This window comes from Anabrus simplex, chromosome 3 (genome assembly GCF_040414725.1).
Source record: "Anabrus simplex isolate iqAnaSimp1 chromosome 3, ASM4041472v1, whole genome shotgun sequence".
Lineage (NCBI taxonomy): Eukaryota > Metazoa > Arthropoda > Insecta > Orthoptera > Tettigoniidae > Anabrus > Anabrus simplex.
Window position 1 is genome coordinate 457,298,439 of NC_090267.1, and position 25,438 is coordinate 457,323,876.

General features: G+C 44.8%; 1 protein-coding gene and 32 non-coding genes across 33 annotated transcripts in view; 1 reads left to right on the plus strand and 32 right to left on the minus strand.

Moving 5' to 3' along the window:
* Window positions 1-25,438, plus strand: part of LOC136867430 (endochitinase) — a 274,252-nt gene that overhangs the window by 113,184 nt on the left and 135,630 nt on the right. The window lies entirely within an intron of this gene.
* On the minus strand, window positions 144-216 carry TRNAV-AAC (transfer RNA valine (anticodon AAC)). The gene has a single exon. It is a non-coding gene; the product is annotated as a tRNA-Val (tRNA).
* TRNAV-AAC (transfer RNA valine (anticodon AAC)) lies at window positions 1,097-1,169 on the minus strand. Its single transcript has one exon. It is a non-coding gene; the product is annotated as a tRNA-Val (tRNA).
* TRNAV-AAC (transfer RNA valine (anticodon AAC)) lies at window positions 1,597-1,669 on the minus strand. The gene has a single exon. It is a non-coding gene; the product is annotated as a tRNA-Val (tRNA).
* Window positions 2,106-2,178, minus strand: TRNAV-UAC (transfer RNA valine (anticodon UAC)). The gene has a single exon. It is a non-coding gene; the product is annotated as a tRNA-Val (tRNA).
* On the minus strand, window positions 2,608-2,680 carry TRNAV-UAC (transfer RNA valine (anticodon UAC)). Its single transcript has one exon. It is a non-coding gene; the product is annotated as a tRNA-Val (tRNA).
* On the minus strand, window positions 3,407-3,479 carry TRNAV-UAC (transfer RNA valine (anticodon UAC)). The gene has a single exon. It is a non-coding gene; the product is annotated as a tRNA-Val (tRNA).
* On the minus strand, window positions 3,907-3,979 carry TRNAV-AAC (transfer RNA valine (anticodon AAC)). Its single transcript has one exon. It is a non-coding gene; the product is annotated as a tRNA-Val (tRNA).
* On the minus strand, window positions 4,359-4,431 carry TRNAV-AAC (transfer RNA valine (anticodon AAC)). Its single transcript has one exon. It is a non-coding gene; the product is annotated as a tRNA-Val (tRNA).
* TRNAV-AAC (transfer RNA valine (anticodon AAC)) lies at window positions 4,812-4,884 on the minus strand. The gene has a single exon. It is a non-coding gene; the product is annotated as a tRNA-Val (tRNA).
* On the minus strand, window positions 5,267-5,339 carry TRNAV-CAC (transfer RNA valine (anticodon CAC)). Its single transcript has one exon. It is a non-coding gene; the product is annotated as a tRNA-Val (tRNA).
* On the minus strand, window positions 6,274-6,345 carry TRNAV-UAC (transfer RNA valine (anticodon UAC)). The gene has a single exon. It is a non-coding gene; the product is annotated as a tRNA-Val (tRNA).
* Window positions 6,762-6,834, minus strand: TRNAV-AAC (transfer RNA valine (anticodon AAC)). The gene has a single exon. It is a non-coding gene; the product is annotated as a tRNA-Val (tRNA).
* Window positions 7,215-7,287, minus strand: TRNAV-CAC (transfer RNA valine (anticodon CAC)). The gene has a single exon. It is a non-coding gene; the product is annotated as a tRNA-Val (tRNA).
* Window positions 8,284-8,356, minus strand: TRNAV-CAC (transfer RNA valine (anticodon CAC)). The gene has a single exon. It is a non-coding gene; the product is annotated as a tRNA-Val (tRNA).
* Window positions 8,792-8,864, minus strand: TRNAV-AAC (transfer RNA valine (anticodon AAC)). Its single transcript has one exon. It is a non-coding gene; the product is annotated as a tRNA-Val (tRNA).
* Window positions 9,244-9,319, minus strand: TRNAV-UAC (transfer RNA valine (anticodon UAC)). Its single transcript has one exon. It is a non-coding gene; the product is annotated as a tRNA-Val (tRNA).
* On the minus strand, window positions 10,694-10,766 carry TRNAV-AAC (transfer RNA valine (anticodon AAC)). The gene has a single exon. It is a non-coding gene; the product is annotated as a tRNA-Val (tRNA).
* On the minus strand, window positions 14,793-14,865 carry TRNAV-AAC (transfer RNA valine (anticodon AAC)). Its single transcript has one exon. It is a non-coding gene; the product is annotated as a tRNA-Val (tRNA).
* On the minus strand, window positions 15,246-15,318 carry TRNAV-CAC (transfer RNA valine (anticodon CAC)). Its single transcript has one exon. It is a non-coding gene; the product is annotated as a tRNA-Val (tRNA).
* On the minus strand, window positions 15,738-15,810 carry TRNAV-UAC (transfer RNA valine (anticodon UAC)). The gene has a single exon. It is a non-coding gene; the product is annotated as a tRNA-Val (tRNA).
* TRNAV-AAC (transfer RNA valine (anticodon AAC)) lies at window positions 16,238-16,310 on the minus strand. Its single transcript has one exon. It is a non-coding gene; the product is annotated as a tRNA-Val (tRNA).
* On the minus strand, window positions 16,691-16,763 carry TRNAE-CUC (transfer RNA glutamic acid (anticodon CUC)). The gene has a single exon. It is a non-coding gene; the product is annotated as a tRNA-Glu (tRNA).
* TRNAV-AAC (transfer RNA valine (anticodon AAC)) lies at window positions 17,199-17,271 on the minus strand. The gene has a single exon. It is a non-coding gene; the product is annotated as a tRNA-Val (tRNA).
* On the minus strand, window positions 17,652-17,724 carry TRNAV-CAC (transfer RNA valine (anticodon CAC)). Its single transcript has one exon. It is a non-coding gene; the product is annotated as a tRNA-Val (tRNA).
* TRNAV-UAC (transfer RNA valine (anticodon UAC)) lies at window positions 18,629-18,701 on the minus strand. The gene has a single exon. It is a non-coding gene; the product is annotated as a tRNA-Val (tRNA).
* TRNAV-AAC (transfer RNA valine (anticodon AAC)) lies at window positions 19,115-19,187 on the minus strand. The gene has a single exon. It is a non-coding gene; the product is annotated as a tRNA-Val (tRNA).
* TRNAV-UAC (transfer RNA valine (anticodon UAC)) lies at window positions 19,568-19,640 on the minus strand. Its single transcript has one exon. It is a non-coding gene; the product is annotated as a tRNA-Val (tRNA).
* On the minus strand, window positions 20,069-20,141 carry TRNAV-AAC (transfer RNA valine (anticodon AAC)). The gene has a single exon. It is a non-coding gene; the product is annotated as a tRNA-Val (tRNA).
* TRNAV-CAC (transfer RNA valine (anticodon CAC)) lies at window positions 20,926-20,998 on the minus strand. Its single transcript has one exon. It is a non-coding gene; the product is annotated as a tRNA-Val (tRNA).
* Window positions 21,919-21,991, minus strand: TRNAV-AAC (transfer RNA valine (anticodon AAC)). Its single transcript has one exon. It is a non-coding gene; the product is annotated as a tRNA-Val (tRNA).
* TRNAV-AAC (transfer RNA valine (anticodon AAC)) lies at window positions 22,419-22,491 on the minus strand. The gene has a single exon. It is a non-coding gene; the product is annotated as a tRNA-Val (tRNA).
* On the minus strand, window positions 23,425-23,497 carry TRNAV-UAC (transfer RNA valine (anticodon UAC)). The gene has a single exon. It is a non-coding gene; the product is annotated as a tRNA-Val (tRNA).

Below are 25,438 nucleotides of genomic sequence, written 5' to 3' on the forward strand. Positions count from 1 at the left end.
TAATAGAACACCAATTTCAAACGCTCTACACTATTGTCTGCAGGCGAAAAGGCAACATTCATCGGTTTACCATTATCATACCCCGTGAATGTTTGGCCACGCTCGCCTCCTTCACACTCCTACCTTGTCCATTGAAAATAAGCTGTTTCCGCCCGGGATTGAACCGGCGCCCTTCCGCGTGTTAGGCGGATGTGATAACCACTACACCACGGAAACAGCCGAGTGTCTTCCCACTTAACGAATATAATGAAGCTGTAGACGAAAACTACTTTGTAGCATTCTTTGATGTGCCGTGTGTAGCAAATGTTTTAGTCTGTGGAACGTCTGTGTCCAACATTAAAAGAAAGCGTCGAATTTCCGGTGGCCTGGAATGTGAACCGGAGAAGGTAGTAAGACCTATAGATATCACGTATAACAGCAGACGTGGAACAACTTGTTAATGGAATTATTCCTATGGATCCCCAATTTCATATGTTTTACACCAATGTGGCCGGCCGTGAAAGCAACTTTCCGTGGTTCCCCATTATCATACAAGTGAATGCTGGGCCACGAACGCCTTCTTCACACCGCTAGCCTTCATCTCCGATTGTCGCCTATCAGTGTTGCAAAAAAATCAAACACAATTTTTCGAATGAAAGTAAGCTGTTTCCGCCCGGGATTTAACCGGGGCCCATCCGTGTGTTTGGCGGATGTGATAACCACTACACGACGGAAACAACCGCGTGTCTGTGCATTTACTTAATATATTCAAGCTGATAACAAAAGCTACTTTGTAGCTTTATTTCATGTGCAGTTATAAGGAAACCTGTAAACAATGTCTGTGCAAAGCCTGTTTCCACATTTATTAAAACGTTAAATTGCCCGTGGGATTTAGTTTGAACCAGAGGACCTAGTAAAACCTGGAGTCATCACATATAACAGCAGCCGTAGAACAAAGCATAAAGTAATTATTGTAATAGAAGACCAATTTCAAACATTCTACACTATTGTCTGCAGGCGAAAAGGCAACTTTCCTCGGTTTACCATTATCATACCACGTCAATGTTTGGCCACGCTCGCCCTCTTCACACTCCTATTCTGTCCATTGAAAATAAGCTGTTTCCGCCCGGGATTGAACCGGCGCCCTTCCGCGTGTTAGGCGGATGTGATAACCACTACACCACGGAAACAGCCGAGTGTCTTCCCACTTAACGAATATAATGAAGCTGTAGACGAAAACTACTTTGTAGCATTCTTTGATGTGCCGTGTGTAGCAAATGTTTTTGTCTGTGGAACGTCTGTGTCCAACATTAAAAGAAAGCGTCGAATTTCCGGTGGCCTGGAATGTGAACCGGAGAAGGTAGTAAGACCTATAGATATCACGTATAACAGCAGACGTGGAACAACTTTTTAATGGAATTATTCCTATGGAACCCCAATTTCATATGTTTTACACCAATGAGGGCAGCCGTGAAAGCATTTTTCTGTGGTTCCCCATTATCATACCACGCGAATGCCGGGCCACGCTCGACTTCTTCAAACCGCTAGCCTTCTTCTCCGATGTCGCCTATCAGAGTTGCGAAAAAATCAAACACAATTTTTCGTAAGAAAATAAGCTGTTTCCGACCGGGATTGAACCGGTGACCTTCCGCGTGTTAGGCGGATGTGATAACCACTACACCGCGGAAACAACCGCTTGACCTCACCCATTCCGGATATACTGAAGCTGTGAAACAAACATACTTGTAGCATTCTTTGATGTGCCGGGTTAATGAAACGTGTAAACTTCTTTGTCTGTGGAGCGTCTGTGTGCAACATTAAATGAAAGCCCCGAATTTCCGGTGGCGTGGAATGTGAACCAGTGAAGCTAGTAAGACCTAGAGATATCACGTATAACAGCAGCCGTGGAACAACTTGTTAAAGGAATTATTCCTATGGAACCATAATTTCATATGTTTTACACCAATGTGGCCGGCCGTGAAAGCATCTTTCCCTGGTTCCCCATTATCATACCACGTGAATGCTGGGCCACGAACGCCTTCCTCCCACTCCTATTTTCTGTCTCGCATTGTCCCCGCTACGTGTTGCATAAAGAACCGGACATTGGTTTTAGATTGAATACAACTTGTTTCCGACCGGGATCGAACCGGGGAACTTCCGCGTGTAAGGCGGACGTGATAACCACTACACCAGGGAAACAGCCGATTGTCTTCGCACTTACCGAATATAATGAACCTGTAGACGAAACCTACATTGTACCTTTCTTTGATGTGCCGGGTTAAGCAAACGTTTTTGTATGTGGAACGTGTGTGTCCAACATTAAAAGAAAGCGCCGAATTTACGGTGGTTTGGAATGTGAACAAGAGAATTTAGTAAGACGTAGAGATATCACGTATAACAGCAGCTGTGGAACAACTTGTTAAAGGAAGTATTCTTATGGAACGCTAATTTCATATGTTTTACACCAATGAGGGCAGCCGTGAAAGCATCTTTCCGTCGTTCCCCATTATCATACCACGTGAATGCTGGGCCACGAACGCCTTCTTCACACTCCTATTTTCTGTCTCGCATTGTCCCCGATACGTGTGGCATAAAGAACCGAACATTGGTTATAGATTGAATACAAGTTGTTTCCGCCCGGGATCGAACCGGGGACCTTCCGCGTGTAAAGCGGACGTGATAACCACTACACCACGGAAACAGCCGAGTGTCTTCCCACATAACGAATATAATGAAGCTGTAGACGAAAACTACTTTGTAGCATTCTTTGATGTGCCGTGTGTAGCAAATGTTTTTGTCTGTGGAACGTCTGTGTCCAACATTAAAAGAAGGCGTCCAATTTCCGGTGGAATGGAATGTGAACCGGAGAAGCTAGTAAGACCTAGAGATATCACGTATAACAGCAGCCGTGGAACAACTTGTTAAAGGAATTATTCCTATGGAACCCCAATTTCATATGTTTTACACCAATGTGGCCGGCCGTGAAAGCATCTTTCCGTGGTTCCCCATTATCATACCACGTGAATGCTGGGCCACGAACGCCTTCCTCACACCGCTAGCCTACTAAAGCAAATGGTAATAAATATAAGTTGAGTTGTCTTGATTTTAGTGTTTATGATAGGAGCGTGAACTTTTTGTTCTAAACGTAAGCATTTATTATCTATATTGTTGAGTTTGGAATTTATTGTGTTGAGTTTGTTTGGGTTACTTTATTTATATTTGAATTTTTTTGATTATGGAACCCCAATTTCATATGTTTTACACAAATGTGGCCGGCCGTGAAAGCATCTTTCCGTGGCTCCCCATTATCATACCACGTGAATGCTGGGCCACGAAAGCCTTCTTCACACTCCTATTTTCTGTCTCGCATTGTCCCCGCTACGTGTGGCATAAAGAACCGGACATTGGTTTTAGATTGAATACAACTTGTTTCCGCCCGGGATCGAACCGGGGGCCTTCCGCGTGTAAAGCGGACGTGATAACCACTACACCACGGAAACAGCCGAGTGTCTTCCCACTTAACGAATATAATGAATCTGTAGACGAAAACTACTTTGTAGCATTCTTTGATGTGCCGTGTGTAGCAAATGTTTTTGTCTGTGGAACGTCTGTGTCCAACATTAAAAGAAAGCTTCGAATTTCCGGTGGCCTGGAATGTGAACCGGAGAAGCTAGTAAGACCTAGAGATATCACGTATAACAGCAGCCGTGGAACAACTTGTTAAACGAATTATTCCTATGGAACCCCAATTTCATATGTTTTCACCAATGTGGCCGGCCGTGAAAGCATCTTTCCGTGGTTCCCCATTATCATACTACATGAATGCTTCGCCACGAACGCCTTCTTCACACCGCTAGGCTTCATCTCCGATTGTCGCCTATCAGTGTTGCAAAAAAATCAAACACAATTTTTCGAATGAAAATAAGCTGTTTCCGCCCGGGATTGAACCGGGGCCCTTCCGCGTGTTAGGCGGATGTGATAACCACTACACCACGGAAACAACCGCGTGTCTTTGCATTTACTTAATATATTGAAGCTGATAACAAAAGCTACTTTGTAGCTTTATTTCATGTGTAGTTAAAAGCAAACCTGTAAACAATGTCTGTGCAAAGCCTGTTTCCACATTTATTAAAACGTTAAATTTCCCGTGGGATTTAGTTTAAACCAGAGTACCTAGTAAAACCTGGAGTCATCACATATAACAGCAGCCGTAGAACAAAGTTTAAGTAATTATTGTAATAGAACACCAATTTCAAACGTTCTACACCATTGTCTGCAGGCGAAAAGGCAACCTTCCTCGGTTCACCATTATCATACCACGTCAATGTTTGGCCACACTCGCCTTCTTCACACTCCTATCTTGTCCATTGAAAATAGGTTGTTTCCGCCCGGGATCGAACCGGGGACCTTCCGCGTGTTAGGCGGATGTGATAACCACTACACCACGGATACAACCGCGTGTCGTTGCATTTACTTAATATATTCAAGCTGATAACAAAAGCTACTTGGTAGCTTTATTTCATGTGCAGGTATAAGCAAACCTGTAAACAATGTCTGAGCAAAGCCTGTTTACACATTTATTAAAACGCTAAATTTCCCGTGGGATTTAGTTTGAACCAGACGACCTAGTAAAACCTGGAGTCATCACATATAACAGCAGCCGTACAACAACATTTTAAAGTAATTTTCTTATAGAACACCAATTTCAAACGTTCTACACCAAAGTCTGCAGGCGGGAAGGCAACATTCATCGGTTTTCCATTATCATACCACGTGAATATTTGGCCACGCTCGCCGCCTTCACACTCCTACCTTGTCCATTGAAAATAAGTTGTTTCTGCCCGGGATCGAACCGGGGACCTTCCGCGTGTTAGGCGGATGTGATAACCACTACACCACGGAAACAACCGCGTGTCTTTGCATTTACTTAATATATTCAAGCTGATAACAAAAGCTACTTTGTAGCTTTATTTCATGTGCAGTTATAAGCAAACCTGTAAACAATGTCTGTGCAAAGCCTGTTTCCACATTATTTAAAACGTTTAATTTCCCCATGGGATTTAGTTTGAACCAGAGGACCTAGTAAAACCTGGAGTCATCACATACAACAGCACCCGAAAAAACAAAGTTTAAAGTAATTATTGTAATAGAACACTAATTTCAAACGTTTTACACCATTGTCTGCAGGCGAAAAGGCAACCTTCCTCTGTTCACCATTATCATACCACGTCAATGTTTGGCCACGCTCGACTTCTTCACACTCCTATCTTGTCCATAGAAAATAAGTTGTTTCCGCCCGGGATCGAACCGGGGACCTTCCGCGTGTGAGGCGGATGTGATAACCACTACACCACGGAAACAGCCGAGTATTTCCCACTTAACGAATATAATGAAGCTGTAGACGAAATCTACTTTGTAGCATTCTTTGATGTGCCGTGTGTAGCAAATATTTTTGTCTGTGGAATGTCTGTGTCCAACATTAAAAGAAGGCGTCGAATTTCCGGTGGAATGGAATGTGAACCGGAGAAGCTAGTAAGACCTAGAGATATCACGTATAACAGCAGCCATGGAACAACTTGTTAAAGGAATTATTCCTATGGAACCCCAATTTCATATGTTTTACACCAATGTGGCCGGCCGTGAAAGCATCTTTCCGTGGTTCCCCATTATCATACCACGTGAACGCTGGGCCACGAACGCCTTCTTCACACTCCTATTTTCTGTCTCGCATTGTCCCCGATGTCCGCCTCTGTGGTGTAGTGGTTAGCGTGATTAGCTGCCAACCCCGGAGGCCCGGGTTCGATTCCCGGCTCTGCCACGAAATTTGAAAAGAGGTACGAGGGCTGGAACGGGGTCCACTCAGCCTCGGGAGGTCAACTGAGTAGAGGTGGGTTCGGTTCGATTCCCACCTCAGCCATCCTGGAAGTGGTTTTCCGTGGTTTCCCACTTCTCCTCCAGGCGAATGCCGGGATGGTACCTACTTTAGGCCACGGCCGCTTCCTTCCCTCTTCCTTGCCTGTCCCATCCAATCTTCCTATACCTCCACAAGGCCCCTGTTCAGGATAGCAGGTGAGGCCGCCTGGGCGAGGTACTGGTCATACTCCCCAGTTGTATCCCCCGACCAAGGGTCTGAAGCTCCAGGACACTGCCCTTGAGGCGGTAGAGGTGGGATCCCTCGCTAAGTCCGAGGGAAGAACCGAACCTGGAGGGTAAACAGATGACGATGATGATGATGATTGTCACCGATACGTGTGGCATAAAGAACCGAACATTGGTTTTAGATTGAATATAAGTTGTTTCCGCCCGGGATCGAACCGGGGACCTTCCGCGTGTAAAGCGGACGTGATAACCACTACACCGAGTGTCTTCCCACTTAACGAATATAATGAAGCTGTAGACGAAAACTACTTTGTAGCATTCTTTGATGTGCCGTGTGTAGCAAATGTTTTTGTCTGTGGAACGTCTGTGTCCAACATTAAAAGAAAGCTTCGAATTTCCGGTGGCCTGGAATGTGAACCGGAGAAGCTAGTAAGACCTAGAGATATCACGTATAACAGCAGACGTGGAACAACTTGTTAAAGGAATTATTCCTATGGAACCCCAATTTCATATGTTTTACACCAATGTGGCCGGCCGTGAAAGCATCTTTCCGTGGTTCCCCATTATCATACCACGTGAATGCTGGGCCACGAACGCCTTCCTCACACCGCTAGCCTTCATCTCCGATTGTCGCCTATCAGTGTTGCAAAAAATCAAAAACAATTTTTCGAATGAAAATAAGCTGTTTCCGCCCGGGATTGAACCGGCGCCCTTCCGCGTGTTAGGCGGATGTGATAACCACTACACCACGGAAACAACCGCGTGTCTTTGCATTTACTTAATATATTCAAGCTGATAACAAAAGCTACTTTGTAGCTTTATTTCATGTGTAGTTATAAGCAAACCTGTAAACAATGTCTGTGCAAAGCCTGTTTCCACATTTATTAAAACGTTAAATTTACCGTGGGATTTAGTTTAAACCAGAGGACCTAGTAAAACCTGGACTCATCACATATAACAGCAGCCGTAGAACAAGGTTTAAAGTAATTATTATAATAGAACACCAATTTCAAAAGTTCTACACTAATGTCTGCAGGTGAAAAGGCAACATTGATCGGTTTACCATTATCATACCACGTCAATGTTTGGCCACGCTCGCCTTCTTCATACTCCTATCCTGTCCATTGAAAATAAGTTGTTTCCGCCCGGGATCGAACCGGGGACCTTCCGCGTGTGAGGCGGACGTGATAACCACTACACCGCGGAAACAACCGCTTGACCTCACCCTTTCCGGATATTCTGAAGCCGTAAAACAAACCTACTTGTAGCATTCTTTGATGTGCCGGGTTAATCAAACGTGTAAACTTCTTTGTCTGTGGAGCGTCTGTGTGCAACATTAAATGAAAGCCCCGAATTTCCGGTGGAATGGAATGTGAACCAGTGAAGCTAGTAAGACCTAGAGATTTCACGTATAACAGCAGAAGTGGAACAACTTGTTAAAGGAATTATTCCTCATCATCATCATCATCATCTGTTTACCCTCCAGGTTCGGTTTTTCCCTCGGACTTAGCGAGGGATCCCACCTCTACGGCCTCAAGGGCAGTGTCCTGGAGCTTCAGACTCTTGGTCGGGGGATACAACTGGGGAGTATGACCAGTACCTCGCCCGGGCGGCCTCACCTGCTATGCTGAACAGGGGCCTTGTGGAGGGATGGGAAAATTGGAAGGGATAGGCAAGGAAGAGGGAAGGAAGCGGCCGTGGCCTTAAGTTAGGGACCATCCCGGCATTCGCCTGGAGGAGAAGTGGGAAACCACGGAAAACCACTTCCAGGATGGCTGAGGTGGGAATCGAACCCACCTCTACTCAGTTGACCTCCCGAGGCTGAGTGGACCCCGTTCCAGCCCTCGTACCACTTTTCAAATTTCGTGGCAGAGCCGGGAATCGAACCCGGACCTTCGGGGGTGGCAGATAATCACGCTAAACACTACACCACAGAGGCGGCTTCCACATTTATTAAAACGTTAAATTTCCCGTGGGATTTAGTTTGAACCAGAGGACCTAGTAAAACCTGGAGTCATCACATATAACAGCAGCCGTAGTACAAAGTTTAAAGTAATTATTGTGATAGAACACCAATTTCAAACGTTCTACACCATTGTCTGCAGGCGAAAAGTCTACTTTCCTCGGTTTACCATTATCATACCACGTCAATGTTTGGCCACGCTCACCTTCTTCACACTCCTATCCTGTCCATTGAAAATAAGTTGTCTACGCCCGGGATCGAACCATGGACCTTCCGCGTGTGAGGCGGATGTGATAACCACTACACCGCGGAAACAACCGCTTGACCTCACCCATTCCGGATATACTGAAGCTGTGAAACAAACCTACTTGTAGCATTCTTTGATGTGCCGGGTTAATCAAACGTGTAAACTTCTTTGTCTGTGGAGCGTCTGTGTGCATCATTAAATGAAAGCCCCGAATTTCCGGTGGCCTGGAATGTGAACCAGTGAAGCTAGTAAGACCTAGAGATATCACGTATAACAGCAGCCGTGGAACAACTTGTTAAAGGAATTATTCCTGTGGAACCCCAAATTCATATGTTTTACACCAACGTGGCCGGCCGTGAAAGCATCTTTCCGTGGTTCCCCATTATCATACCACGTGAATGATGGGCCACGAACGCCTTCTTCACACCGCTAGCCTTCATCTCCGATTGTCGCCTATCAGTGTTGCAAAAAAATCAAATACAATTTTTAGAATGAATATAAGCTGTTTCTGCCCGGGATTGAACCGGGGCCCTTCCGCGTGTTAGGCGGATGTGATAACCACCACACCACGGAAACAACCGTCTGCCTTTGCATTTACTTAATATATTCAAGCTGATACCAAAAGCTACTTGTTGCTTTACTTCATGTGCAGTTATAAGGAAACCTGTAAACAATGTCTGTGCTTAGCCTGTTTCCACATTTATTAAAACGTTAAATTTCCCGTGGGATTTAGTTTGAACCAGAGGACCTAGTAAAACTTGGAGTCATCACATATAACAGCAACCGTAGAACAAATTTTAAAGTAATTATTGTAATAGAACACCAATTTCAAACGTTCTACACCATTGTCTGCAGGCGAAAAGGCAACTTTCCTCGGTTCACCATTATCATACCACGTCAATGTTTGGCCACGCTCGCCTTCTTCACACTCCTATCTTGTCCATTGAAAATAAGTTGTTTCCGCCCGGGATCGAACCGGGGACCTTCCGCGTGTAAAGCGGACGTTATAACCACTACACCACGGAAAAAACTGCTTGTCTTCGCCCAATCCGGATATACTGGAGCTGTAAACCAAACCTAAATGTAGCATTCTTTGATGTGCCGGGTTAATCAAACGTGTAAACTTCTTTGTATATGGAACATCTGTGTCCAACATTAAAACAAAGCGTCCAATTTTCGGTGGCCTGGAATGTGAACAAGAGAATTTAGTAAGACCTGGAGATATCACGTATAACAGCAGCCGTGGAACAACTTGTTAAAGGAAGTATTCTTATGGAACGCCAATTTCATATGTTTTACAACAATGAGGGCAGCCGTGAAAGCATTTTTCTGTGGTTCCCCATTATCATACCACGCGAATGCCGGGCCACGCTCGACTTCTTCAAACCGCTAGCCTTCTTCTCCGATGTCGCCTATCAGAGTTGCAAAAGAATCAAACACAATTTTTCGAAAGAAAATAAGCAGTTTCCGCCAGGGATTGAACAGCGGACCTTCCGCGTGTTAGGCGGATGTGATAACCACTACACCACAGAAACAACTGCGTGTCTTCGCATTTATAATATATTCAAGCTGATAACAAAAGCTACTTTGTAGCTTTATTTCATGTGCAGTTATAAGCAAACCTGTAAACAATGTCTGAGCAAAGCCTGTTTCCACATTTATTAAAACGTTAAATTTCCCATGGGATTTAGTTTGAACCAGAGGACCTAGTAAAACCTGGAGTCATCACATATAACAGCAGCCGTACAACAAAATTTTAAAGTAATTTTTTTATAGAACACCAATTTCATACGTTCTACACCAAAGTCTGCAGGCGGGAAGGCAACATTCCTCGGTTTACCATTATCATACCACGTGGATATTTGGCCACGCTCGCCTTCTTCACACTCCTATCTTGTCCATTGAAAATTGGGATCGAACCGGGGACCTTCCGCGTGTGAGGCGGATGTGATAACCCCTACACCGCGGAAACAACCGCTTGACTTCACCCATTCCGGATATACTGAAGCTGTGAAACAAACCTACTTGTAGCATTCTTTGATGTGCCGGGTTAATCAAACGTGTAAACTTCTTTGTCTGTGGAGCGTCTGTGTGCAACATTAAATGAAAGCCCCGAATATCCGGTGGCCTGGAATGTGAACCAGTGAAGCTAGTAAGACCTAGAGATATCACGTATAACAGCAGCCGTGGAACAACTTGTTAAAGGAATTATTCCTATAACCCCAATTTCATATGTTTTACACCAATGTGGCCGGCCGTGAAAGCATCTTTCCGTGGTTCCCCATTATCATACCACGTGAATGCTGGGCCACGAACGCCTTCTTCACACAGCTAGCCTTCATCACCGATTGTCGCCTATCAGTGTTGCAAAAAAATCAAACACAATTTTTCGAATGAAAATAAGCTGTTTCCGCCCGGGATTGAACCGGGGACCTTCCGCGTGTTAGGCGGATGTGATAACCACTACACCACGGAAACAACCGCGAGTCTTTGCATTTACTTAATATATTCAAGCTGATAACAAATGCTACTTTGTAGCTTTACTTCATGACACGAGAGAGACCTCCCAGTAGGGTGTATTTGCATACGATATTTTTATACATCCGGGTGTCTCCTGGGCAACGGACTAGGACTCTTCCTAGACGGCTGATTCTCTCACACCAGAAGTAACAGAGTTATCTAATATGAGATCCAACAAGCGGTTCTTTTCAGAACCAAGCTTAACAGTCATTTCTGTTAACATTGAAGGCATAACATCTTGCAAAGAACAACTTTTGTATGAACATTGTCGCGACAAGCAGTGTGATGTTCTATGTGTTCAGGAAACACACAGAGATATGAAGCAGAAACGCCCTTTTGTTCCTGGCATGAAACTGATCGCTGAAAGACCACACGCTCTGTATGGAAGTGCTGTTTTTGTGAAGCCGAATTTAGAAGTCAGAAGTGCTTGCCAGTCAGATGAAAACAATATTGAAATTATCACCGTTGAACTAAGTAACTGTGTAATCACCTCAGTCTATAAACCACCTGCAGCAGAATTTTCCTTCATTCCACCCCACAATTTCGATAAAAGTAAAGCCTCCATTGTTATAGGCGATTTCAACAGTCACAGTCATGTATGGGGTTATGCACATGAGGACAAGAATGGTGAGACAGTTCTCTCGTGGGCTGAAAATTTTCAACTCGCCCTCATCCATGATAGCAAACTCTCTCCTTCTTTTAACAGTGGAAGATGGGGACGAGGCTATAATCCAGACCTCCTTTTTGTTAGTGAAAGCATTATGCATACATGCACCAAAGCAGTATGTCCACCAATTCCAAACACACAACATAGGCCCATCATGTGCCAAATTTTGCCACCAATAAGACCGCAAGAAGTCCATTTTAGGCGAAGATACAACTTTAAGAAGGCTGACTGGGCAAGATTTTCCAGCATACTGGATGAGAAGATCCTGAGCATCGCTCCTGTTCCTGAAGAGTACGACAAGTTTGTTGACATCGTCCAATTTTCTTCAAGGGCATCAATTCCAAGAGGTTGCAGAACCAGTTTTATCAAAGGCATTAAACCTGAAACGGCCACTTTGCTAGAAGAATATTACAAGAAATATGAACTTGATCCTTTTAGCGAAGACACATCAATCCTAGCACAAAGCGTTCTTTCCTCAGTATCACTGGCTAAAAGAGATGAGTGGATAAAATTAATGACAGATTGTGACATGAGCAAGAGCAGTCAGAAGGCCTGGAGACTTTTACGTCGTCTCAATAATGACAATACCCAAGCCAGCACATATTCTAATATAAAGGCAGATCAAATTGCCCATCAGTTGCTAGTAAATGGAAAATCAACCCGATCTAGAAAGCTAGATAAGAAACCAATAACACGGAAGCCAAACCAAGAGAGCAACATACTATCTCCACCATTTACTGAAGATGAACTGGAATCAGCACTGAGGAAGTGCAAATTGGGAAAAGCAGCTGGACTAGACGACATTCGAGTAGAGCAAATAAAAAATTTTGGTCCTGTTACGAGGCGTTGGCTACTGGAGTTAATGAATATCTGTGTCCAAGAATGCAAGATTCCCAAAATCTGGCGGAAGGCTAGAGACATTGCTATCCCTAAACCAGGCAAAGATCTGCTGGATCCTAAAAGCTATAGGCCTATTTCCTTGCTCTGTCACCTGTACAAGGTGCTGGAGAGGCTCATTCTTGAGCGACTGATAGGAAAGGTGGAGTCGTCTCTTATACCACAGTAAGCTGGATTCCGAGAAGGAAAAAGTTGCACATCACAGGTATTAAACTTGACACAGCATATTGAGGATGGCTTTGAGAATCGGCTCATTACAGGCGCTGTCTTCATTGATCTTTCTGCAGCTTATGACACAGTCAACCATCGGCTTCTTCTAACAAAATTGTATGACATCACCAAAGACTTCCATCTAATGTGCAACATTAAAAATATTCTCCAAAACCGAAGATTCTTTGTGGAATTTCAGGGAAAAAGAAGCAGATGGAGAACACAGAAGAATGGGTTACCGCAAGGCAGTGTGCTCGCACCACTGTTATTCAACATCTATACTAATGATCAGCCTCTACCTGAAGGTACCCAGAGTTTTATCTATGCTGATGATTGTGCAGTCACTGCTCAGGCCAACTGTTTTGAAAAGGTAGAACAGACTTTATCCAAAGCTCTGAAAGAATTTACCAACTACTACAATGAAAATGATTTGAAGCCAAATCCTGCCAAAACTCATAGCTGTGTATTTCATCTCAATAACAAAAAAGCAGCTAAAACCTTACAAATCACCTGGGAAGGAATCCCTCTTCAACACTGTTCGACTCCAAAATATCTGGGAGTGATTCTGGACCGTACGCTTACGTATAAGAAACATTGCCTAAACGTGAAACAAAAAGTGTCTGCCAGAAACAACATAGTGCGGAAACTTCGAGGCACCACCTGGGGAGCTCACCCTTGCACTGTGAGAACAAGCGCGCTAGCACTGTGCTACTCCACTGCTGAGTATGCTTGCTCCGTGTGGCGTAAGTCCAGCCATGCCAAAAACATAGATGTAGCACTAAATGACACCTGCCGTATTATCACAGGTTGTTTAAGACCTACTCCCATAGATAAACTCCACTGTCTCGCTGGTATAGCACCACCTGAAATCCGACGTGAGATTGCTGCTAGGCATGAGAAAAGCAAGGCTATGACTATGGAAGCCCATCCTTTGTATGCCTGTCAACCAGCACATCCTAGGTTGAAATCAAGAAAGAGCTTCTTGACAACCACTGAAGCTCTTAAAGGAACTCCACAACAAGCAAGAATCTCAATGTGGCGGGAAAAATGTCAACATTTGAGAGAATGGATGGTTCCAAAGGAAGAACTTCCTCCTGGACATTCTGAAAAGTGGACAACATGGAAGGGTCTCAATCGATTACGCTCCAGTACCACGACATGCAAGACCAACCTACAGAAATGGGGCCTTCCTGTGGAGACAGTTTACTGCAAGTGTGGTACTAAGCAAACTAACGAACATCTTCTACTGTGTCCATCTTCTCCAGCCACTTGTACCACTAAAGATCTAATGAGAGCAACTCCAAATGCGCTTGTCGTGGCCAATTTTTGGTCAACCAATGTTTAAAATTTTTTGGTTTAATTTTTGTTTCTCTTACTTTGTACTTCTGACACGATAAATAAATAAATAAATGTGCAGTTATAAGCAAACCTGTAAACAATGTCTGAGCAAAGCCTGTTTCTACATTTATTAAAACGTTAAATTTCCCGTGGGATTTAGTTTGAACCAGAGGACCTAGTAAAACCTGGAGTCATCACATGTAACAGTAGCCGTACAACAAAATTTTAAAGTAATTTTTTATAGAACACCAATTTCAAACGTTCTACACCAAAGTCTGCAGGCGGGAAGTAATATTCCTCGGTTTACCATTATCATACCACGTGAATGTTTGGCCACGCTCGCCTTCTTCACACTCCTATCTTGTCCATTGAAAATTGGGATCGAACCGGGGACCTTCCGCGTGTTAGGCGGATGTGATAACCACTACACCGCGGAAACAACCGCTTGACTTCAACCATTCCGGATATACTGAAGCAGTGAAACAAACCTACCTGTAGCATTCTTTGATGTGCCGGGTTAATCAAACGTGTAAACTTCTTTGTCTGTGGAGCGTCTGTGTGCAACATTAAATGAAAGCCCCGAATTTCCAGTGGCCTGGAATGTGAACCAGTGAAGCTAGTAAGACCTAGAGATATCACGTATAACAGCAGCCGTGGAACAACTTGTTAAGGACGAATTCTTATGGAACGCCATTTTCAAACGTACTACACCAATGTCTGCAGGAGAAGAATCAACTTACCTTGGTTTACCATTATCACAGCAAGTGAATGCTGGGCCACGAACGCCTTCTTCACACCGCTAGCCTTCATCTCCGATTGTCGCCTATCAGTGTTGCAAAAAAATCAAACACAATTTCTCGTTGAAAATCAGCTGTTTCCGCCCGGGATTGAACCGGGGACCTTCCGCGTGTTAGGCGGATGTGATAACCACTACACCACGGAAACAACCGCGTGTCTTCGCATTTACTTAATATATTCAAGCTGATAACAAAAGCTACTTTGTAGCTTTATTTCATGTGCAGTTATAAGCAAACCTGTAAACAATGTCTGAGCAAAGCCTGTTTCCACATTTATTAAAACGTTAAATTTCCCGTGGGATTTAGTTTGAACCAGAGGACCTAGTAAATCCTGGAGTCATCACATATAACCGCAGCCGTACAATAAAATTTTAAAGTAATTTTTTTATAGAACACCAATTTCAAACGTTCTACACCAAAATCTGCAGGCGGGAAGTCAACATTCGTCGGTTTACCATTATCATACCACGTGAATGATTGGCCACGCCCGCCTTCTTCACACTCCTATCTTGTCCATTGAAAATAAGTTGTTTCCGCCCGGGATCGAACCGGGGACTTTCCGCGTGTGAGGCGGATGTGATAACCACTACACCGCGGAAACTACCGCTTGACATTGCCCCTTCCGGATATACTGAAGCTGTGAAACAAATCTACTTGTAGCATTCTTTGATGTGCCGGGTTAATCAAACGTGTAAACTTCTTTGTCTGTGGAGCGTCTGTGTGCAACATTAAATGAAAGCCCCGAATTTCCGGTGGCCTGGAATGTGAACCAATGAAGCTAGTATGACCTAGAGATATCACGTATAACAGCAGCCGTGGAACAACTTGTTAAAGGACGTATTCTTATGGAACGCCATTTTCAAACGTACTACACCAATGTCTGCAGGATAAGAATCAACTTACCTTGGTTTACCATTATCACACCAAGTGAATGCTGGGCCACGCTCGCCTTCTTCACACTCCCATTTTCTGTCTCGCATTGTCCGCCATACGAACATTGGTTTTCCATTGAAAATAAGTTGTTTCCGCCCGGGATCGAACCGGGGACCTTCCGCGTGTAAAGCGGACGTGATAACCATTACACCACGGAAACAGCCGAGTGTCTTCCCACTTCACGAATATAATGAAGCTGTAGACGAAACCAACTTTGTACCATTCTTTGATGTGCCGGGTTAAGCAAACGTTTTTGTCTGTGGAACGTCTGTGTCCAACATTAAAAGAAAGCGTCTAATTTCCGGTGGCCTGGATTGTGAACCGGAGAAGCTAGTAAGACCTACAGATATCACGTATAACAGCAGCCGTGGAACAACTTGTTAAAGGAATTATTCCTATGGAACCCCAATTTCATATGTTTTACAACAATGTGGCCGGCCGTGAGAGCATCTTTCCGTGGTTCCCCATTATCATACCACGTGAATGCTGGGCCACGAACGCCTTCTTCACACCGCTAGCCTTCATCTCCGATTGTCGCCTATCAGTGTTGCAAAAAAATCAAACACAATTTTTCGTTGAAAATAAGCTGTTTCCGCCCGGGATTGAACCGGGTACCTTCCGCGTGTTAGGCGGATGTGATAACCACTACACCACGGAAACAACCGCGTGTCTTCGCATTTACTTCATAGATTCAAGCTGATAACAATAGCTACTTTGTAGCTTTATTTCATGTGCAGTTATAAGCAAACCTGTAAACAATGTCTGAGCAAAGCCTGTTTCCACATTTATTAAAACGTTAAATTTCCCGTGGGATTTAGTTTTAACCAGAGGACCTAGTAAAACCTGGAGTCATCACATATAACAGCAGCCGTACAATAAAATTTTAAAGTAATTTTTTTATAGAACACCAATTTCAAAAGTTCTACACCAAAACCTGCAGGCGGGAAGTCAACATTCCTCGGTTTACCATTATCATACCACGTGAATGATTGGCCACGCTCGCCTTATTCACACTCCTATCTTGTTCATTGAAAATAAGTTGTTTCCGCCCGGGATCGAACCGGGGACCTTCCGCGTGAGAGGCGGATGTGATAACCACTACACCGCGGAAACTACCGCTTGACCTAGCCCATTCCGGATATACTGAAGCTGTGAAACAAATCTACTTGTAGCATTCTTTGATGTGCCGGGTTAATCAAACGTGTAAACTTCTTTGCCTGTGGAGCGCCTGTGTGCAACATTAAATGAAAGCCCCGAATTTCCGGTGGCCTGGAATGTGAACCAGTGAAGCTAGTAAGACCTAGAGATATCACGTATAACAGCAGCCGTGGAACAACGTGTTAAAGGAATTATTCCTATGGAACCCCAATTTCATATGTTTTACACCAATGTGGCCGGCCGCGAAAGCATCTTTCCGTGGTTCCCCATTATCATACCACGTGAATGCTGGGCCACGAACGCCTTCTTCACACCGCTGGCCTTCATCTCCGATTGTCGCCTATCAGTGTTGCAAAAAAATCAAACACAATTTTTCGATTGAAAATAAGCTGTTTCCGCCCGGGATTGAACAGGGGACCTTCCGCGTGTTAGGCGGATGTGATAACCACTACACCACGGAAACAACCGCGTGTCATTGCATTTACTTAATATATTCAAGCTGATAACAAAATCTACTTTGTAGCTTTATTTCATTTGCAGTTTTAAGCAAACCTGTAAACAATGTCTGAGCAAAGCCTGTTTCCACATTTATTAAAACGTTAAATTTCCCGTGGGATTTAGTTTGAACCAGATGAGCTAGTAAAACCTGGAGGCATCACATATAACAGCAGCCGCACAAAAAAATTTTAAAGTAATTTTTTTATAGAACAGCAATTTCAAACGTTCTACACCAAAGTCTGCAGGCGGGAAGTCAACATTCCTCGGTTTACCGTTATCATACCACGTGAATGTTTGGCCATGCTCGCCTTCTTCACACCCCTATCATGTCCATTGAATATACGTTGTTTCCGCCCGGGATCGAACCGGGGACCTTCCGCGTGTGTGGCGGATGTGATAACCACTACACCGCGGAAACTACCGCTTGACCTCACCCATTCCGGATATACTGAAGCTGTGAAACAAACCTACTTGTAGCATTCTTTGATGTGCCGGGTTAATCAAACGTGTAAACTTCTTTGTCTGTGGAACGTCTGTGTGCAACATTAAATGAAAGCCCCGAATTTCCGGTGGCCTGGAATGTGAACCAGTGAAGCTAGTAAGACCTAGAGATATCACGTATAACAGCAGCCGTGGAACAACTTGTTAAAGGATGTATTCTTATGGAACGCCATTTTCAAACGTACTACAACAATGTCTGCAGGAGAAGAATCAACTTACCTTGGTTTACCATTATCACACCAAGTGAATGCTGGGCCAAGCTCACCTTCTTCACACTCCCATTTTCTGTCTCGCATTGTCCCCAATACGAACATTGGTTTTCCATTGAAACTAAGTTTTTCCGCCCAGGATCGAACCGGGGATATTCCGCATGTAAAGCGGACGTGATAACCATTACACCACGGAAACAGCCGAGTGTTTTCCCACTTACCGAATATAATGAAGCTGTAGGCGAAACCAACTTTGTACCATTCTTTGATGTGCTGGGTTAAGCAAACGTTTTTGCCTGTGGAACGTCTGTGTCCAACATTAAAAGAAAGCGTCGAATTTCAAGGTGGCCTGGAATGTGAACCGGAGAAGCTAGTAAGACCTAGAGATATCACGTATAACAGCAGCCGTGGAACAACTTGTTAAAGGACGTATTCTTATGGAACGCCATTTTCAAACGTACTGCAACAATGTCTGCAGGAGAAGAATCAACTTACCTTGGTTTACCATTATCACACCAAGTGAATGCTGGGCCACGCTCGCCTTCTTCACACTCCCATTTTCTGTCTCGCATTGTCCGCCATGCGAACATTGGTTTTCCATTAAAAATAAGTTGTTTCCGCCCGGGATCGAACCGGGGACCTTCCGCGTGTAAAGCGGACGTGATAACCACTACACCACGGAAACAGCCGAGTGTCTTCCCACTTCACGAATATAATGAAGCTGTAGACGAAAACTACTTTGTATCATTCTTTGATGTGCCGTGTGTAGCAAATGTTTTTGTCTTTGGAACGTCTGTATCCAACATTAAAAGAAAGCGTCGAATTTCCGGTGGCCTGGAATGTGAACCGGAGAAGCTAGTAAGACCTAGAGATATCACGTATAACAGCAACCGTGGAACAACGTGTTAAAGGAATTATTCCTATGGAACCCCAATTTCATATGTTTTACACCAATGTGGCCGGCCGCGAAAGCATCTTTCCGTGGTTCCCCATTATCATACCACGAACGCCTTCTTCACACCGCTAGCCTTCATCTCCGATTGTCGCCTATCAGTGTTGGAAAAAAAATCAAACACAATTTCTCGAATGAAATTAAGCTGTTTCCGCCCGGGATTGAACCGGGGACCTTCCGCGTGTTAAGCGGATGTGATAAACACTACACCACGGAAACAACCGCGAGTCTTTGCATTTACTTAATATATTCAAGCTGATAACAAATGCTACTTTGTAGCTTTATTTCATGTGCAGTTATAAGCAAACCTGTAAACAATGTCTGAGCAAAGCCTGTTCCCACATTTATTAAAACGTTAAATTTCCCGTGGGATTTAGTATGAACCAGAGGACCTAGGAAAACCTGGAGTCATCACATATAACGGCAGCCGTACAATAAAATTTTAAAGTAATTTTTTTATAGAACACCAATTTCAAACGTTCTACACCAAAATCTGCAGGCGGGAAGTCAACATTCCTCGGTTTACCATTATCATACCATGTAAATGTTTGGCCACGCTCGCCTCCTTCACACTCCTATCTTGTCCATTGAAAATAAGTTGTTTCCGCCCGGGATCGAACCGGGGACCTTCCGCGTGTAAAGCGTACGTGATAACCACTACACCACGGAAACAGCCGAGTGTCTTCCCACTTCACGAATATAATGAAGCTGTAGACGAAAACTACTTTGTAGCATTCTTTGATGTGCCGTGTGTAGCAAATGTTTTTGTCTTTGAAACGTCTGTGTCCAACATTAAAAGAAAGCGTCGATTTTCCGGTGGCCTGGAATGTGAACCGGAGAAGCTAGTAAGACCTAGAGATATCACGCATAACAGCAGCCGTGGAACAACTTGTTAAAGGAATTATTCCCATGGAACCCCAATTTCATATGTTTTACACCAATGTGGCCGGCCGTGAAAGCATCTTTCCGTGGTTCCCCATTATCATACCTCGTGAATGCTGGGCCACGAACGCCTTCTTCACACAGCTAGCCTTCATCTCCGATTGTCGCCTATCAGTGTTGCAAAAAAATCAAACACAATTTTTCGAATGAAAATAAGCTGTTTCCGCCCGGGATTGAACCGGGGACCTTCCGCGTGTTAGGCGGATGTGATAACCAGTACACCACGGAAACAACCGCGAGTCGTTGCATTTACTTAATATATTCAAGCTGATAACAAATGCTACTTTGTAGCTTTACTTCATGTGCAGTTATAAGCAAACCTGTAAACAATGTCTGAGCAAAGCCTGTTTCCACATTTATTAAAACGTTAAATTTCCCGTGGTCCGCCTCTGTGGTGTAGTGGTTAGCGTGATTAGCTGCCATCCCCGGAGTCCCGGGTTCGATTCCCACCTCAGCCATCCTCGAAGTGGTTTTCCGTGGTTTCCCACTTCTACCCCAGGCGAATGCCGGGATGGTACCTAACTTAAGGCCACGGCCGCTTCCTTCCCTCATCCTTGCCTATCCCTTCCAATCTTCCCATCCCCCTACAAGGCCCCTGTTCAGCATAGCAGGTGAGGCCGCCTGGGCGAGGTACTGGTCATACTCCCCAGTTGTATCCCCGACCAGGAGTCTGAAGCTCCAGGACACTGCCCTTGAGGCGGTAGAGGTGGGATCCCTCGCTAAGTCCGAGGGAAAAACCGAACCTGGAGGGTAAGCAGATGATGATGATGATGAAATTTCCCGTGGGATTTAGTTTGAACCAGAGGACCTAGTAAAACCTGGAGTCATCACATATAACAGCAGCCGTACAACAAAATTATAAAGTAACTTTTTTATAGAACACCAATTTCAAACGTTCTACACCAAAGTCTGCAGGCGGGAAGGCAACATTCCTCGGTTTACCATTATCATACCACGTAAATGTTTGGCCACGCTCGCCTCCTTCACACTCCTATCTTGTCCATTGAAAATAAGTTGTTTCCGCCCGGGATCGAACCGGGGACCTTCCGCGTGTGAGGTGGATGTGATAACCACTACACCGCGGAAACAACCGCTGGACGTCTCCAATTCCGGATATACTGAAGCTGTGAAACAAACCTACTTGTAGCATTCTTTGATGGGCCGGGTTAATCAAACGTGTAAACTTCTTTGTTTGTGGAGCGTCTGTGTGCAACATTAAATGAAAGCCCCGAATTTCCGGTGGCCTGGAATGTGAACCAATGAAGCTAGTATGACCTAGAGATATCACGTATAACAGCAGCCGTGGAACAACTTGTTAAAGGACGTATTCTTATGGAACGCCATTTTCAAACGTACTACACCAATGTCTGCAGGAGGAGAATCAACTTACCTTGGTTTACCATTATCACACCAAGTGAATGCTGGGCCACGCTCGCCTTCTTCACACTCCCATTTTCTGTCTCGCATTGTCCCCCATGCGAACATTGGTTTTCCATTGAAAATAAGTTGTTTCCGCGCGGGATCGAACCGGGAACCTTCCGCGTGTATTGCGGACGTGATAACCACTACACCACGGAAACAGCCGTGTGTCTTCCCACTTAACGAATATAATGAAGCTGTAGACGAAAACTACTTTGTAGCATTCTTTGATGTGCCGTGTGTAGCAAATGTTTTTGTCTTTGGAACGTCTGTATCCAACATTAAAAGAAAGCGTCGAATTTCCGGTGGCCTGGAATGTGAACCGGAGAGGCTAGTAAGACCTAGAGATATCACGTATAACAGCAGCCGTGGAACAACGTGCTAAAGGAATTATTCCTATAGAACCCCAATTTCATATGTTTTACACCAATGTGGCCAGCCGTGATAGCATCTTTCCGTGGTTCCCTATTATCATACCACGTGACTGCTGGGCCACGCACGCCTTCTTCACACCGCTAGCCTTCTTCTCCGATTGTCGCTTATCAGTGTTGCAAAAAAATAAATCACACTTTTTGGAATTAAAATTTTCTGTTCCCGCCCGGGATTGAACCGGGGACCTTCCGCGTGTTAGGCAGATGTGATAACCACTACACCACGGAAACAGCCGAGTGTCTTCCCACTTAACGAATATAATGAAGCTGTAGACGAAAACTACTTTGTAGCATTCTTTGATGTGCCGTGTGTAGCGAATATTTTTGTCTGTGGAACGAGTGTATCCAACATTAAAAGAAAGCGTCGAATTTCCGTGGCCTGGAATGTGAACCGGAGAAGCTAGTAAGACCTAGAGATAACACGTATAACAGCAACCGTGGAAAAACTTTTTAAAGGAATTATTCTTATGGAAACCCAATTTCATATGTTTTACACCAATGTGGTCGGCCGTGAAAGCATCTTTTCGTGGTTCCCCATTATCATACCACGTGAATGCTGGGCCACGCACGCCTTCTTCACAGCGCTAGTGTTCTTCTCCGATTGTCGCCTATCAGTGTTGCAAAAAAATGAAACACTATTTTTCGAATGGAAATAAGCTGTTTCCGCCCGGGATTGAACCGGGGACCTTCCGCGTGTTAGGCGGATGTGATAACCACTACACCACGTAAACAACCGCGTGTCGTTGCATTTACTTAATATATTGAAGCTGATGACAAAAGCTACTTTGTAGCTTTATTTCATGTGCAGTTATAAGCAAACGTGTGCACAATGTCTGAGCAAAGCCTGTTTCCACATTTATTAAAACGTTAAATTTCCCGTGTGCCGCCTCTGTGGTGTAGTGGTTAGCGTGATTAGCTGCCACCCCCGGAGGTCCGGGTTCGATTCTCGGCTCTGCCACGAAATTTGAAAAGTGGTGTGAGGGCTGGAACGGGGTCTACTCAGCCTCGGGAGGTCAACTGAGTAGCAGTCGGTTCGATTCAAACCTCAGCCATCCTCGAAGTGGTTTTCCGTGGTTTCCCACTTCACCTCCAGGCGAATGCCGGGATGGTACCTAACTTAATGCCACGGCCGCTTCCTTCCCTCATCCTTGCCTATCCCTTCCAATTGTCCCATCTCCCTACAAGGCCCCTGTTCACCATAGCAGGTGAGGCTGCCTGGGCGAGGTACTGGTCATACTCCCCATTTGTATCCCCCGACCAAGAGTCTGAAGCTCCAGGACACGGCGCTTGAGGCGGTAGAGGTGGGATCCCTCGCTGAGTCCGAGGGAAAAGGCTAACCTGGAGGGTAAACAGTTGATGATGATGATGATGACATTTCCCGTGGCATTTAGTTTGAACCAGAGGACCTAGTAAATCCTGGAGTCTTCACATATAACAGCAGCCGTACAACAAAGTTTAAAGTAATTATTCTAATAGAACACCAATTTCAAACCTTCTACACCGAAGTCAGCAGGCGGGAAGGCAACATTCCTCGGTTTACCATTATCATACCACGTGAATGTTTGGCGACGCTCGCCTCCTGCACACTCCTATTTTCTGTCTTGCATTGTCCCCGATACGTGTGGCATAAAAAACCGAACATTGGTTTTCCATTGAAAATAAGTTTTTTCCGCCCGGTATCGAACCGGGGACCTTCCGCGTGTAAAGCGGACGAGATAACCACTACACCACGGAAACAGCCGAGTGTCTTCCCACTTAACGAATATAATGAAGCTGTAGACGAAAACTACTTTGTAGCATTCTTTGATGTGCCGTGTGTTGCAAATGTTTTTGTCTGTGGAACGTCTGTGTCCAACATTAAAAGAAAGCGCCGAAATTCCGGTGGCTTGGATTGTGAACCAGAGAAGCTAGTAAGACCTAGAGATATCACGTATAACAGCAGCCGTGGAACAACTTGTTAAAGGAAGTATTCTTATGGAACGCCAATTTCATTTGTTTTACACCAATGAGGGCAGCCGTGAAAGCATGTATGGAGTCTTGGTTGTAGGCAGCTCCACATCGTTCATAAATAAACCAGTCCTCATGGATAATAAGGTTTATTTACACCACACACAGTTTTAGTACACCTTTGCATGTGAGATAGGTTACACTGATTACACCAACAAGACACAAACAGGCGTGATGCTCATGCTCACTCCACGCAGCCGAATGACGCTAGTTTTGCAAGCTATACCCTGATGCAATGTTGCATCGTGCACAAGGGTGTGTTCTGTATGTGGGGCGAGTTCATTCTTCCTGATGGCGCCACATCACCCCCCCCCCCCCCCCCCCCCACGGAGAAGGAAAGTTCACAAATCGAATGGACGGGCAAAGCGAACTCTGCGTCCTGATCGTGTTGTGTACTTTCTGGGTGGTGATGACGCATCAGGTAAGTCAGGTGTAAAAGAAGTGCTAGGTTGACTGGATGAAATGGGGGTAGCAGATGTGTCAGGTGTGTTGGTGCAGGTAGGAACAGCAAGGTTTGTTTCTATGTATGCAGGTTTCACACGGTCTGTACTCACTACGACTTCCTTGTTTCCGATCATTAGCGTCAATGTCTTCTCATTACGGCTGACCACAGGGTAAGGACCAGAGTATGGGGGTTGCAAGGGAGGCTTCACATGATCAACTCTCAGGAAAACATGGGAGGCAGTTGCCAAGTCTTTGAAGACGAATATTTTCTCTTGACTATGGCGGGAGGCAGGAACAGGTCTTAGTTCGGCCATTACCTTCCTTAGGTGATTTACAAAATCCGCAGGGTCAAGTGGAGTAGGAGAACTGTGCGAAGAAGTAACCATTTCTCCAGGGAGGCGTAGAGGCTCCCCAAAAACTAGTTCGGCGGGGGAAGCTTTCAGATCTTCCTTTAGAACCGCACGCATGCCAAGTAACACTAGGGGTAAGGCTTTTATCCACGTTGCACTATGACACATCAGAGAAGCTTTTAGCTGTCTATGAAGACGCTCCACCATACCGTTAGCGGATGGGTGATAGCTGGTTGTACGGATTTTTGTTGTACCAAATTGTGTCATAAGTCTGCGAAAGAGTGTAGACTCTAATTGTCTTCCTTGGTCAGTAGTTATACGAGTTGGGATACCAAATCGGGAGATCCGACCACTTATTAGCGTATCGGCTGTTTCTTCGGCAGTGATGCTGCGCATCGGCCATGCCTCTGGCCAGCGAGTAAATCTGTCAACAGCAGTGAGGATATAATTATAGCCTTCGCAAACAGGCAGTGGACCAACACTATCCAAGTGAATGTGGCTGAAACGGCCTGTGGGTGCGAATACCTGGGTGGCTTAAGTTATGGAGCTTGTCAAAGAACTTGCGTCGAAAAGGAAGTGTCAGGAACGGACGAGGTTTTCCTGTTGATGTATCGCATACAATGGTATTCGTGGTGCCCGGAAGGGTTACTTTTTCTAATGTCAGCGACGTACCACCATGCAATAAGGCTTTGAGTTCGTCATCGTCCGCTTGGGATCGAGCCAGCTCAGCGTAGTCATCTTCTAGTGAGATGGCTTCAACACGAGACATTGTATCGGCGACAACGTTATCTGCTCCCTTTATATGCTGAATATCAGTTGTGAACTGGGATATGAAGGACAGCTGCTTTAGTTGGGCTGGGGGTAGTTTTTCTCTGCG